This window comes from Alligator mississippiensis, chromosome 16 (assembly GCF_030867095.1).
Source record: "Alligator mississippiensis isolate rAllMis1 chromosome 16, rAllMis1, whole genome shotgun sequence".
NCBI classification, from domain to species: domain Eukaryota; kingdom Metazoa; phylum Chordata; order Crocodylia; family Alligatoridae; genus Alligator; species Alligator mississippiensis.
In genome coordinates, this window is record NC_081839.1 from 27,493,055 (window position 1) to 27,506,468 (window position 13,414).

General features: G+C 46.6%; 1 protein-coding gene across 2 annotated transcripts in view; it reads right to left on the bottom strand.

The window, feature by feature from the left end:
- Positions 1–13,414, bottom strand: part of LOC102574673 (opioid-binding protein/cell adhesion molecule) — a 749,440-nt gene that overhangs the window by 547,612 nt on the left and 188,414 nt on the right. The window contains exon 1 of one of the 2 annotated variants that reach the window (XM_059719858.1): positions 8,771–8,853. The exons of the other annotated variant lie outside the window; for it this stretch is intronic. The gene's annotated coding sequence lies outside the window, so the exon portion shown is untranslated. Of the gene's footprint in view, positions 1–8,770; positions 8,854–13,414 lie in introns of those variants that run through there. 2 annotated transcript variants of the gene reach the window in all.

Below are 13,414 nucleotides of genomic sequence, written 5' to 3' on the forward strand. Positions count from 1 at the left end.
TTCCACTGCAGCGGGCGTTCGTCACTGCCATTTGCACGTGTCGCGCCAAAATCTCTCTCATTAGGTGGAAATTGAATTTTGTTAATTAAAGCAATGGAAATCAATTAACCTTATCAGCAAACAGGACCCATGCGAAACAGAGTAAGGTGGTAGGCACAGGTTTCTTCCCCTGCCTCCCTCAGAATGAGGAATCCACAGGCATCACTCGGGTCAACCTACGGTGGGCTCAAGGTGGTGGGGTGGGGGTGGTTTGGTAGGTGGAGAGGAGTGACTGAAATAGGAGACAAGAAGAAATCCAAAGCAATTAACACCCCTGAGATTAACCATCAGCTTTGACAAGCTCCTGGAGTAGCCATCACTCAAACGTAAGGATTCAATTAATTTTTTTCCCCCCTGGTAGCTCTGTACCAAGCATCAGACTAACTCCCGCAAGAGAAGAAGATTTGGAATAAAACCGAACAGAGTTATTCCAAAAAAAAAAAAAAAAGAAGTGAAAGAGCAGCTTCTGCTTCCACCCCCCGCACACACACACACCTTTTCCCTTTCTTCCTCTTTGCCATCCGTCTCATGAGAACAGCTTGGAAATGCATCAGTTTTATAAATATCTCCATATATTCAAAATGTACTTGTTTTCTCTTAAAAAAAAAAAAACCAACCTACAGAGCCTAGTGCCAGGTCTCGAGTCTCCTTAGCTAAGCCCGTGTAGCTTTCTCCGTTTAGTCTGTGCTAATTGCCAGAGCAGCCCATAATGGAATAAGGATCTGCCTCTGCCATGGTACATACAGGACCAAGCCCTGGTAAATACAAGAAAAACAAGGGCTGCTGTAAGGGGCATAGGAAAAGGTTGCCCTTCCTGCTGGCACAGGCCAGCTTCCAGTAGCCAGGTCAAGAAAGTTGCTCCCCTACTGAGACAAACTGTCCACACTGAGCCCCAGGAGAACCCCCACCACATTTGCAATTTCCCTACCTTGTGCCCTACCAGATGCCCTATCACAGCTACAGATGGGCAGGAAGGAGTTTTCCTGTCTTGAAAAAACAGTCAGGTTAAAAAAAACCCAACCGGCTCTACCTGGAATAGCTACGCTAATGGAGCCTCTCAACAATCAGTTATTTAACACTACCACCACCCAGCTGTAGGGCTTCAAAGCCCTTACAAAAGATTGAGGCATCATTATACCTTAGGGAAACTGAGGCACAGCAGGGTTGAAGCAACTGGCCTAAGGGAAGCTTCAGTATGGACAGCAACAGAAGCCGGGTCCCCTGAATCCCAACCAGGCTTTGTTGCTGCCACATCCATGCCATGCAATCTCAGGGAGCAACCCTGGCTCCACTGAAGCCTACAGCAGAATTTGCACGGCCTACAATAGATCAGGACTCCAGCCTCAAAAGAGAGCGGCTGTAATACTGCCAGGCTGGGGCATGCCGAGACATGGGATCAGAGCCGGTGCCAGCACTCTGGGTGAGGACAGATGTTGCGAGACGTGAAAGGGAAGTGGGGAGGCTTTTAAGTGGTGTGTTAAATGCTCCCCTTTGCCTAGCTCACATAACTCTGGCTGGAACAGCACTACCAGGATTTTGCTTGCACGAGGCTCTGCCATGTAGAAGGGACCAAGAAGAGGCTGACACCAAATACTGGTTCCAGAGCCCACGGGGAGCAGAGCACGGTGCCCTCCACCGGCTATAAGGCTGCAATCTGGTCTCCGGCTTGACCCCCTTCCTGAGCAATCTCTCACTACAGTTATCGAGCAGCCGCTTAGGTTTCATAGGGGCACCACTAGCAAGTGAGAGGAGGTCCCTTGACAATGCCCAGCACAGAGGTGGGAGCTGAAGCCTTTCAATTATTTACAGTTTGCAGTGCCCTTCCCTCCCTCAGCTCCTGGTGCAGAGCTTCCAGCTGATGCGGACTCCTGCGCTCTGAATAAAACACATGGCTCATTCACAGTGCTTCCACCTGACACGGCTCTAAGGCAACGGCAACAGCGGAGATGCCTCTCCCCTACCAGAGTCCCTGCCTGTTTCAGCATTAATGAGTGGAGAGGGATAAGTGAACCCCAAAACAGCTGGGGATTAGATCAGACATGGAGCCTGGCCCAACGCAGAACAGAGAGCCCCCAGGCACCAGAAGCAGCTGAGGCTCTGACCCAAACCTCCTCCTGCTCCATCACTCACAGTTCAGAGAAGCACTCGAAATGTTGGCTGCTTCCCTGAACCTTCCGCAAGCCCCTTGATTGTTCAAAACTGAACTGGATGCCTCCCAGCAGGCTCATGTGTGAGCTCCTGGGTTTCTTCTTCTGGCCAGACCCGCTCAAATGATTGCTAGGTGTGGCTTCTCAGGCAACTCTCTTCCCCAGGGAACTGCATGGAGATTCTTGGCTTCTATAAGTATTGGGATAGCTTTCATGGTCTCCTTGCAGCTACATGATTCAAACCAACTGAGGATTTTGCCATTATTAAAAAAACAGGGCCCTTCCATTATTTTGCTGCTGATAGAGGTACTAGAATGATACCCATCAATTAAGGAATCAGGACTCATGGTAGACGTGATATCTTTTATTAGACCACCTATATTTTTGCAAAAAAAAAAAAAATCTTTAATTGCAAGCTTTCGGGCACAAACACCCTTCTTCAGGCATCAGAGAAAAGATTGTAAAAGTTCTCCTGGGTAAAAATGACAATTCATATTGCATAGGAGAGTTAAAGGTTTGGTAAAAATCTCCTGTTTGGAACAGTTCATTTTACATGCAGATTAGGCTCAGAGAAAAGCAGGTATATAATCTGATATCACCTCTACCTCAAGTCCTGATTCCTTTTTGCCTCTGCGCCAATATGGCTACAATCTGGACACCTGATCCATCAACTAAAACACTAATGGTATCTGTCAGTCAGCCTGTGGATTGAACCCATCTCCCCCAGCCCTGTCTCTTTACTATTAGTAGCCAGTTTTCAAGCCTTGAAGAATGTAGCATGCAGTCCCAAAGCCATGAGAAATTAGCTTGGTGTGGAGAGTGAACTTCCAGACTTTCTCCATCATGCAGTTGGACTGGGCTCAGTTGGAGTCACCAGCACTGGGTTATCCTGCCGGGACGGGGACAATTCAATTCACAGCAACTTTCGAGGTTCTGAACTATTTCTTCCCTATACCCGGGGGAAGTGGAAGCACCACTCACCCTCCAGGCCGTGGTGGTTTGAACACTGACCTGGGAAGCTGGAGATTCAGGCTGCTCTGCTGTTCAGTGCAAGCTGGGATGAAGATTTCCCCTCTAAACTGAGCAGATTAAGGACTTGGCCTGAGTTTCTAACTTCCACACAATATTTTGGCTTCTAGGACATTTCATTTGACTGAAAATGTTCCGACCAGCTTTAGCACTGAGCTCCTTCAAAATGCTGACCCAGGTGGCAGCTATGCCCTTCTGAAAAGGCTACTTTTGGAGGTTCAAGGAGAACCCACATCTGATGACACAGTTTGAGATCTGTGATGCTGTCTCGCCGCCTTGGCTGCATTATCCTGCCAGAACCACAGGAGACCTAATGAAATTCAGCTCATTACCTTTACACCCCTCAGCACTGTGCCGAACCTACCGTCCCTCCCCTGCAACTGGAACCCACGCCCAGCTATAATAGCAATGCCCAAGTCAAGCTGGCATGAATGCAACCGGCTAATGATGGTGACAGGGCTGAGTCCAGTGGTCACACTAGTAGATGGGACAAAGAAAAGAATAGGGCCAGAAGAGACTGCAATCCACTAACTCCAAGAAAGTAATCAAGAAGTAGAGACAGGAGAGGTGTATGGGCTGGTGTAACGGGTGGCAGAGAGGACTGGACTCACTGGAGAATGAAGTCTACAGAACAGGACCAACCATGCCAGTAGCATTGCACAGCCTACCAGTTCAGGTCTCGCAAGTGAGGACCTCACCTTTGGGGGAAAATGTCAATCAGCACCCGTCTGCTGTCAAACGAAGATAGCTCTGGTGTTCGGGATGGAGCTTTCTTTGTTTTGCGTGCTTCACTGACTCCCGAAACTCCAAGGGAGGGAGAGCTGAAAGAATCCCACCCCCCTTCCTATACCCAGAAATATTCTAAGCAGCTGCATATATTGTGTCTATGTGTTTAAATTGGGATTTTACAAACACATGCTCAGGATGGTTCGGAAAAACTTCTGAAGCAAGAGTGAGAGAGAAGAAAGTGTCCAGAGGTGAAAGTTCATAGCCAAAGCCACCTGGAATTGGCTGAAACCCGCAGAGAGACTTACTGGAGAGGCCTCATCAGTATGAGAAACACAACTTTGGATGCATGGCCAAAAGACTGTGTTTGCAACAGCACAGAAAGAATTAAGGAACCGGAGATGCAAATATCTTAGGAATGTGCCCAGCATTCCTTTGTGTGAGCGCATTAGAATACAATACCAATGTGACTAAGAAAAAAACCTCAACAGAATAAATACTGCACTTATAATAAGCCACACAGAGAGAGAGATTTGATGGCAACATATTAAATGTAAATCAACACAAAGGTAACTGGGAAGGGGAGAGATACACCAGCTTAGGGATTAGAGCACGAAGCTGTAATATTTATTCACAAGATTAAGGCACTTATTGGAAATGAAATATTGTCCCTTAGTAATAATTCAATCCCTTGCCTTTATCCAGGAGGATTGGACATATCAAGGTATTTTAGAGATGCAGATGTATACTCACACCTACTCTTGGACAGATGGATATAGACTGGAGCCTTCAAATCCTGCCTGTTCTGAAAAGAGAGCATCCTTCTGTTACTGTTTTGCTGCAGGAACTCGGTGTTCTTCAGCAGAATTTGCCCAGCCAGCAAGCAAACGCCTTGGTGATCAGTTGGAATTTAAGATTGCTGGATTACAGGTAGACACAGTCTACACATGTGTACGATGGTGCCATGTGATATCACTGCATCAGAGGCTTGACCTGGAGCCCCAAAGGTTAAAATACGTAAGAGCAGAAGGTGTTGCCCAACAGAAATCCCTGGACTCTAGAACTTGCTCCCATCCTCCGTTTGAGAGAACCTCCATTTATTGGCCTTTCTAATACACTGCACAACACAGCTCGTCTCCGGCACCCTTGGACAGGGAGAGGTTTAAGGCATGTGAGATTGTTCTGGGCCTGTTTATCATGGTAGGGGAAATGCTAGTCTAGCTTGGTCACTCAGTTTCCACACCTGTAAAATGGGTGATACTCTCTTTTGTAAGGTGCTTTGTGAACGTGAGATGAGACGTGCTAGAGGTGGTTGGGATTATTATAGCATAGCGGTTATGTGATTCGATGGTGAAAAGAAGTAAATTATACTAACAAACAAACAGATGGTGCTGGTGGTAGTAAGAAAAGCAAGCTTTTAGACTGCCAGCTGAGCACCTTTCTGTCTATCCTGGGGATTTATGCAGCCCAAATCAACACGGCATTCCAGTGCCCTGTGATCTCTAACAGATCAGACATATTCTCCACCATATCTCTTTGAGGTATGAACATGCTTTCTTTTGGCAAATTGGGGTAAGGCTTTTTACAGGTAAGGGACAGATGCTAAACAGTGACCATGGCATTCACTGCAATACAGTGTAGACAATGACATACCTAAACTCAGATAAGCTAGGCATGGCAACATGGACTGAGCCTGGGCTACCTACCTAAGGGAGGATTTACCCTGCTTCTTGGAAGGTTTTTGCACTGAACTCCAGGCTGCCATGGCTTAAATTGCTAGTGGTACCCAAGCATACACATAACCTTAGTGCAGAGCTTTCCAAACTGTGTGCCACGACACATTAGTGTGTCGGCGGCAGTGTGTAGGTGTGTCGCGCAAAATGCAGAAAATTTTGCGGAAGGGCACCGCGGAGCTCCCTTACTCGCGTCTGCTTCCCTTGGCCCCTCCCCTGGAACTGAATTACTGTCGCGAAATGATGCATGTCTAAAAAGTGTGTCACCAACATGAAAAGTTTGGAAAGCTCTGCCTTAGTGACTTGGCCAGATCACACAAAAAGGCTGTGCTACAAAAAGGAACAGACATGTCTCCCAAGTCTGATGTCAGTACCATTTTCCTGGACCATCCTCAAAAGCCACTGGACTGTCCTCCTTTGCTCCAAAAAACCCTAGAGAGGAGAAACCTCCACTTTCACAGTGCTATTCCAGATGTGATGTCTACCCTACACAGTCAGATGATGCAGCTAGGTTGATTAGAGGTGCAAATATTTTTTTGTAACCCAGCTCGCTATACCAGCAAAACCAGCAAGGTAGACTTGGACAGAGCCATGAAAAAGTGTCTTTTCATTCACGGAGCTGGTAGGTACTAGCTTTAGTGCTGAAGGCCCCTATTTTGCCAATACAATCGGCATCAACAGGAGGAGAGTTTACTTCACTGGTAACCCAGCTCTTATATACCTGGCCCCAGTCCCTCTTGTTACAACTAACAATGGCAAGCTTAACTTTCCATTGGACTGTCAACCAAGATTTCGGGTGTATGATGTGCACTGCAGGTGCAGCGAAGCTCATACACGGAGCAGCAATGGAGTGGTTAATGCCATTTCTTGTTCACAGAGAAGCTGACAGATACAGTCCCACTATCTTCTTTATTTAATAATAATTATCTGGATAGTAAACCTGACCCTGCTGTTTTGCTCACTTGAATTTTTTTGTTTCCCCAGCCGTGGCGGTGTCACTTCTCCAGAGGCAGCCTCCCTCTCTTTGCAGAGTTAAATTGCATTCTGATTCTATTAAATGGTACTAAATGTCTTCAAAATCAAAGAGCAAATATAATTTAAGTGCCATTTGGGTCTTCCCACAGGTTCTCAGCTGTTCACTCAGCAACCACACTGTAGCAAGCTGCCTGGTGACAGGGGTATAGTTTAAAAGGAAGCACACAGCCGGTATATACAATACAATTCCATTTTGCAACACAGCCTTTATGCTACTCACAATGCACAGTGGTTACAGCTTAAAACAATAGGAATGCTATAATAAGAATGCAGAAAGAGGGTTTGGTTAGACAAGGCAATATAGCCAGGGCAGGGGGGTTGGTTGGTAATGGTACTGTGTGTGTGCAGCAAGCATGTGTGTATATATGAGAAAGAATTATGTTGAAGGTGAAGAGAGAAAGGAGAGAGGGAAAGAGAGATGGTGGTAGGAGCGGAGAAATACATTTATACTGGAACCAGAACTTATACACATCTTCTCTGATTTCTGCATAAACCCCAAACTCACCCCAATGTGCCAAAAGAACCAGGAACCTTTTGAGCCAACTTGGATCCAATGTACAAACTAAGTGCCCAAATCCTGCACACATTTCGAGATAAAGGAAGCAAAACCCTGGAGGCTGCAGGGTTTTTACATCAAGGTGTTGAATTCCAGCCCACGTGGATGGAAGCCAGAAGAAAAAAGTTGCACAAAGCCCTAGAGCTGAGCTCATCACAGCGCCAGCCAATCTGCGAGTTGTAGGTGGGTATTCCAGGGGGGGATTCAGGCTGAGTTTCAGCGGAGGAGAGGGGAGGTGAGTAAGGGAAGGAGGGAGTGGGCAGCGTGTTGAGCTGAGGTGGTTGAGAAATACTGATAAGTCAGTAGCATGCTGCACGCTGGAGTTTTGAGAGTGGGGGCTGGAGGATTTTAAAGGAAAACGAAGGGGTTTTCAAACCGGTGAGTAATTTTGGAGGCCCAGCTTTGAGCTGAATGGCCTGAGGTTTAGACAAAGGCTGGAAGTACGGCTCTAAAAATCAGGAGGCTTTTTAAGTGACTCGAGTCTGGCACTCAAACTTTCTAGTCCCCTTGAAAATCCTGGTCCATGAATTTGCTTCTGGTCTCATACACATTATGCATGTGTCAGCCCACTGGTTTCAACAGAACTTCTTGTGATTTACACCAGGGAAACTCAACTGCAATGAATGCTTTATTTGTGAAGTGTGGCATCTCTTTCTAATGACAGATGGACATACAGGGTAATTACCTACTCCTCCTGCCAGCTGAGCTGATGGAGTTATACCATTAGTTCAGATGGTAGAGGTCTGGACTTTGGGGCTGAACTTCCTAGGTCCAAAATCTGATGTTGACCCAAGGGAAGAGGTTGTGCTCAAAGCACCTGCTTAACTGAGCAAGGCTACCCCACAGTCCAAGACAGAAAGTAAAGATGTCATATCCGACTAAAACTCCAGGGAGGAGGAATGTAATAACCAGGGATCCTGGTTATCTCTAATAAAAAAAAATCCCCAATTTTCAGATTTAAAAAAGTAACCCCAAATCCATATTTTTCCATGATTAAAACAAAACACCACTAATATATAGAAAGAGATATAGCAGTTTTTCATTTTAATCACGGAAAAACGTGGATTTTGGGTCTTCTTTTAATCCAAAAATCAGGGATGTTTTTTATCAGAGAAAACTAGGATCCCTGGTAATAGCCTACCTGGAGTTTGGTGAGAGTGCTAGGCCTGGTACCAGTTTTAAGCACAATCTAAAAGCAGCTTTGACTAACACTATTCCTCCTAACTCCGCACTGGTGAATTGGCTCAGCGCTATTTGCAAGAGAAGAGAATAATTTCCTGAATCATCACTGCAACTTTCAGTGCCCCCTGGTCTTCCTACGACAATCTGCCATTCAAGCACTGACCAGACCCACCCCTAGTTTGGCGTGTGAGCTGCGGTAAGTCAGATCCCAAGGTGAGGAGCAGAAAGACTGTGATTCTCTCCCCTTGCTGCTAACACATAAGCATCCTCCAAAACCACTACTGGCTACACATAAGAGTATTTGCAGAAAGGAAGGTACTTACTGTGGGATAGATATTATACAAACATCTTAGCAACCCAAATGGCTTTCTGTGCATACAGAAGAAGAAAACAGCTCTCTCTCTCTCAACAAAAAAAAATCCCTCCTCGCTACTGAAGAGGCAGACTGTAACATGACCCTGCATGTAGCTTTTTAAGCTGGAAAGGAAGCTTGGCTTTCCCAGCCAACTCCAAGGAGGCAAAACCACCTGGTAAACTCTTCACTCCTCTCCAAGAGTTGTTTTTCTTGGTATCCTGGGAAAAAAACACAGGGCAGAAATTCCTTTGCTCTAAGCCACAGGATTCCTCTATTGCTTTTCCAAAGGACTGCAGCAGTACATCTTCTAGTGATACTATGAGAAGTAGTTACAAGGGTACGAATAACTAATAGTAATAAGCACCCAATGAATTTCTCTTAGATCTCAATTCCATCCATCTCCCCTATTATACAACAAACCCTCACAACTGCAAAACAGGCACAGGGTTTTAAACAGCCAGCCTTGCACAGCGAGATTAGGCTGTGCTATAGAGCTACCAAGATCAAAAGATTGTCAGCTCACAGGATTAAACGGCTCGAAGGGAGCGGTAATAGGATACAGAGCTTTGCACTTCTAGGTGGCTGGTGTGAATGCTAGGTCAGGAGCAACCCTACCCCACTTCCTTCCACAGCGAAGTGAACGACTGGCCCCAGTTCAGTTCCCAACCATCAAGCATCCCCGCTTCACAAAGACGCTATGAAACTCAGCTCAGCTGAGTCAAACCATCGCAGCCCAGAACTGCACACTCCACAGAGGCACAACTGGTGCCAGCAGCCTGACGGTGACAACTCTCTCAGGTGTAGGTTTGGGTCCACATGCCTTAGGGGCAGCATAAGCACCCAACACTGTCTACACTGTACTAATACCAGGGAGAAACAGAAATTCCTGGCACTCACAGGGCCTGTCTGCCCATGTCTTATTCCAGAATAGCTATTCCTGAACAACTCCTCATTGCACATTTATTCTAAAGTAAAGGTATGGCCATATGAACAATTTACCCAGGGTAAAAAGGTCGCGGGTCTTTCCTGTGTGTCATCTGCTCCCTGGTAACTTGCCTCCCTGAATGCTCTTACTCTGTGGCAAATGAAAACTAACCTGGAAGAGTTTAACTCTCAATGAAAGAGAAGCAAGTTACTATAGCTTAGCTTCCACTTACTGCAGGGGTAAAGCATGCACACATGGGAAGTTCCCATAGAGCAACCAATGTGCAGTACAGTCTCCCTACTTCTCTTCTCTGATGGGCAATTGTTCATATGGCTGCATTTCATAGGAAGTTTTTCCAGTTCACCTTTGAAAATGGATTAAGACTATTCCAAAACTAGTGTGTGCACACACACAGCCCTTTAAACTCACACCCTGTATTCATGCCAATTAGTTTTCAAATGTGGACAAACCTTCAGTGCTGGGCTGGGCAGTCATTCCAACACCTCCCAAATGCAGAAAGAGCTGCATTAAAATGCGTCAGTCTCTCCAGCCCTCACAGTTGAGATGACCATGCAGGCAGTGTGAAATGGGCCCCTGCAGTTGGGAGATGGGCCTGCCAAGTCATAGAGGCCGTGCAATGGTGTTAATCACTCAGAACATCACATCACTGTTTCAAGAGAGGGCCCTGGGGGATTAGACAGCTCTCTCCACCTCTGTCTGTCTTTACCCCCAAAGCAAATTTGTTCAGGGGTAGCACTGAGGCTGCAGTCGGTGTTCTCAAACACCTAGCAGCAGAGCCAGAGTGGAGATCAGCCAGGTTTTGCTTGGGGCCAGAACCCCACCACGTCCCAGATCAATGGACGGAGGCTGTACAATGTGCAAGGAGGAGATGCCTTTAGACCCGACAAACCTGGAGGAGTTTCTCATCCGTAGTTTTTATTCTACAAAAGATAGGGACCATTTGAAAAGTATAGCTGCAGATCCTAAAACACTTTGTCACAGCAGCATCTCAGGGATATGCAAATCAGACAAATCTACCATCGTGAAGTATGGTAGGAATGACTTAAATTAGGGCCAATTACATGGCCACAGCCCAGCCTGAGCTAGGTGTACCCATCATTCCCATTGCTTTCTAGGCAGCTAAAAAGGCTCAGCCTGAGATGGGGCAGGTCAAAGATTTCTCTCAGTCACTTTTCACGGTCATAATTCATTTATGGGAAAAGGGGAACCTTGGGTTCTTTTGTGATTATATCGAGGCTCTTCAAAACGACAAATGGGCATAACCGACAGAGAAGAGTTTGCCTGAGTTTACAAGGGGCCTGAAACAGCAGCTTTGAGGTATGAATTATTCTCTTCCGGCTAATTCAGGCATTTCAAATGTCAGCCTTGCTGGCTGTGGGCACATCTGTGCCATTTCAGGCCACGGCTGGGGCTGCTGCTATGAACCACATTTCATTCACTTGCTCCCGCTCCACACACACCAAATCCAAGAAGTGAAGCAAAGAAGCTGCCCTATGGCACGTGCCAATAAGCACACCTGAGACAGAGTGGAGGAGGGTGGTCGCCCTGTGTCAGCATCACTGTATGGCAACTATAATGCCCCACTTTAGGGAGCTGGCATACGTGGAGTGGGAATGAGGAGGTGGGATATGCTTCCTGGAGGGGTTCCCAGGTGTGTCATGGAGGTGGTGGGTCTTCTATTACTGCTCTTCCAGGCATGTAAGAAAGCAGAGAACAGTCTCTATTATCAGCGCTGACAGTGTTTCTGACAATGAGTGGGTACATGGGATGTTCAGAGTTACCAGGGTGGGTGGGGAGGGGAAGCATGATGTAGTAATCATGGAAGGGAAGGGAGATGTAGCAGTTAAGAAGTGCAGGCCTTGGAAAACACAGGGTTGCAGCTGGAAGGAGGAACTCGGCTGGTTTCCTGGTGCTGTAAGGGGAAGTTCAGGTTTCAAAAGTTTGGGAAATGTAAGGGAGTCAACTTAGCAGCTTATTGCAGCAGTGGCTTATTGAAGGGGTGGTTTGGAAGGAGATGGGAGGCGAGGAAAATATACTCCTCCTCTTAGTCTGCTCCAAATTTTCCCCTTCCTACTGTCTCGCTGAGCTGTTAGAAAGTGCACAACCAAATACAAAACCACACACAGATTGCCTGGGTTTGGTTACATGACTAGCTACTCCCTTCAAATGCTATCCAGATTTTCCAGGCAACATTAAGAGGACCTTTGGGTTTCAACCAAAACCATAGGAGATTGGTACAGCTGCCCCATAAAACCATATGGAGCTTGCGGGTTCTCTCTGAGTTCTTCCTGGCAATGCAACATGGCTTGGAAACCCAAAGCCTGCAAACTAGCAAGGACTGAAACCAGCAGAAATACTTGCACAAAGGTCTGTAAAGTGAAACCACTAAGGTTCTTCTCACTGCTTTAATAATGACTGGCATGCTTCCACTGTATTAATACGACTCCGGTTTTTAAGGCACCTTTCATCCCACAGATTCACAGAGTCAAAGCCCTTTGAGGGCCTTACAAGGGTACGCACACCACATGCACCGAAATGCAGCTGCCTGCAGAGTGGAACGCAATAATTGGAGATAGGAAGTGAAGACTTTTGGGCTTCATCCTCCTTTTAGTTATATGAGTGTTAAGATGGGAATAATGCCACTGAATCCAAGCAAGTTCATAACACTGTCAGAAACCTGACGTGAGTAAGTGATGAGTCAGCCTATTCCATCCCGTTGAAGCAGTGGGAGGAATCTGGGGAAGCAGAATGCAATTATTCAAATTACAAAGTGGGCAGGGCCCTGGAATTAACCCCTCCCCCACAAATTCTCATCCCCTACGGACAGATTTCTCATCATGTTCCTTTCCCCCAATTTATACTTCTTTTTTTCTTCTTTCCTTCACCTATTCCTCTTTCCTGGCTTCATCTTCAGCTGTCTCAGTGGCCCAAACCCAAAGAGGGACATAAGATTTCACATCTCCACAAAGTCCAAAAACTCAGTCCTTCTATCCTTGGATCAAATCTATGCAAGTAAAAAGGCTCCAAAGAGGCTGTGGGACCTAACTCACTGCAGAGAATTCAGAGCTATAAACTGAACTGCCTGCAGTGGTGGGAGTCTTGTGTGCACCCAGTCCCTCAGTTGTGCAATCCCTGTTGCAGCCAAGTGTCCCCTATAAGACCTAATACCACCTCCTTGAAATCTCTTCTGCCTCTTTTTCAGAAGGACACTTAGCTCTGCTGGACTTCAGGGATGCCACCTGTCACCTGCTGCAAATTTCCTCCATCAGAGGATCTCCCCACAGGGAAAGGCACCTTGTTGCTGCACATGCCACTGTCATTCCCTTCTTTGCCCTGCCAATGGATGGGGCTTATTAAGGGAGGGAAAAGACTAGTCATACAATACAGTCTGCGGCCCCAGCTACTTCAGTGAACTCTGATACAGGGGTCGATAACATGAGAGTCTTGATAACTCAGATCTTCTTAGCTTTCATCCCGTAAAGCCTCCTACTGAAGCACAAGACTGTGAAGGGTACTAACCATGAATACAAGGAAGGCTTCCACCACCCCTTTCTCAAGGTTGCCTGTGGGAATCTGACCTGTTTTCTCTGTTTGGGTCCCTGGCAGCCAGAGCCATGTTTCAAAGGCATGGCAGGACAGTGCTGTAGCAAGGAAGGGGGTGAGCGG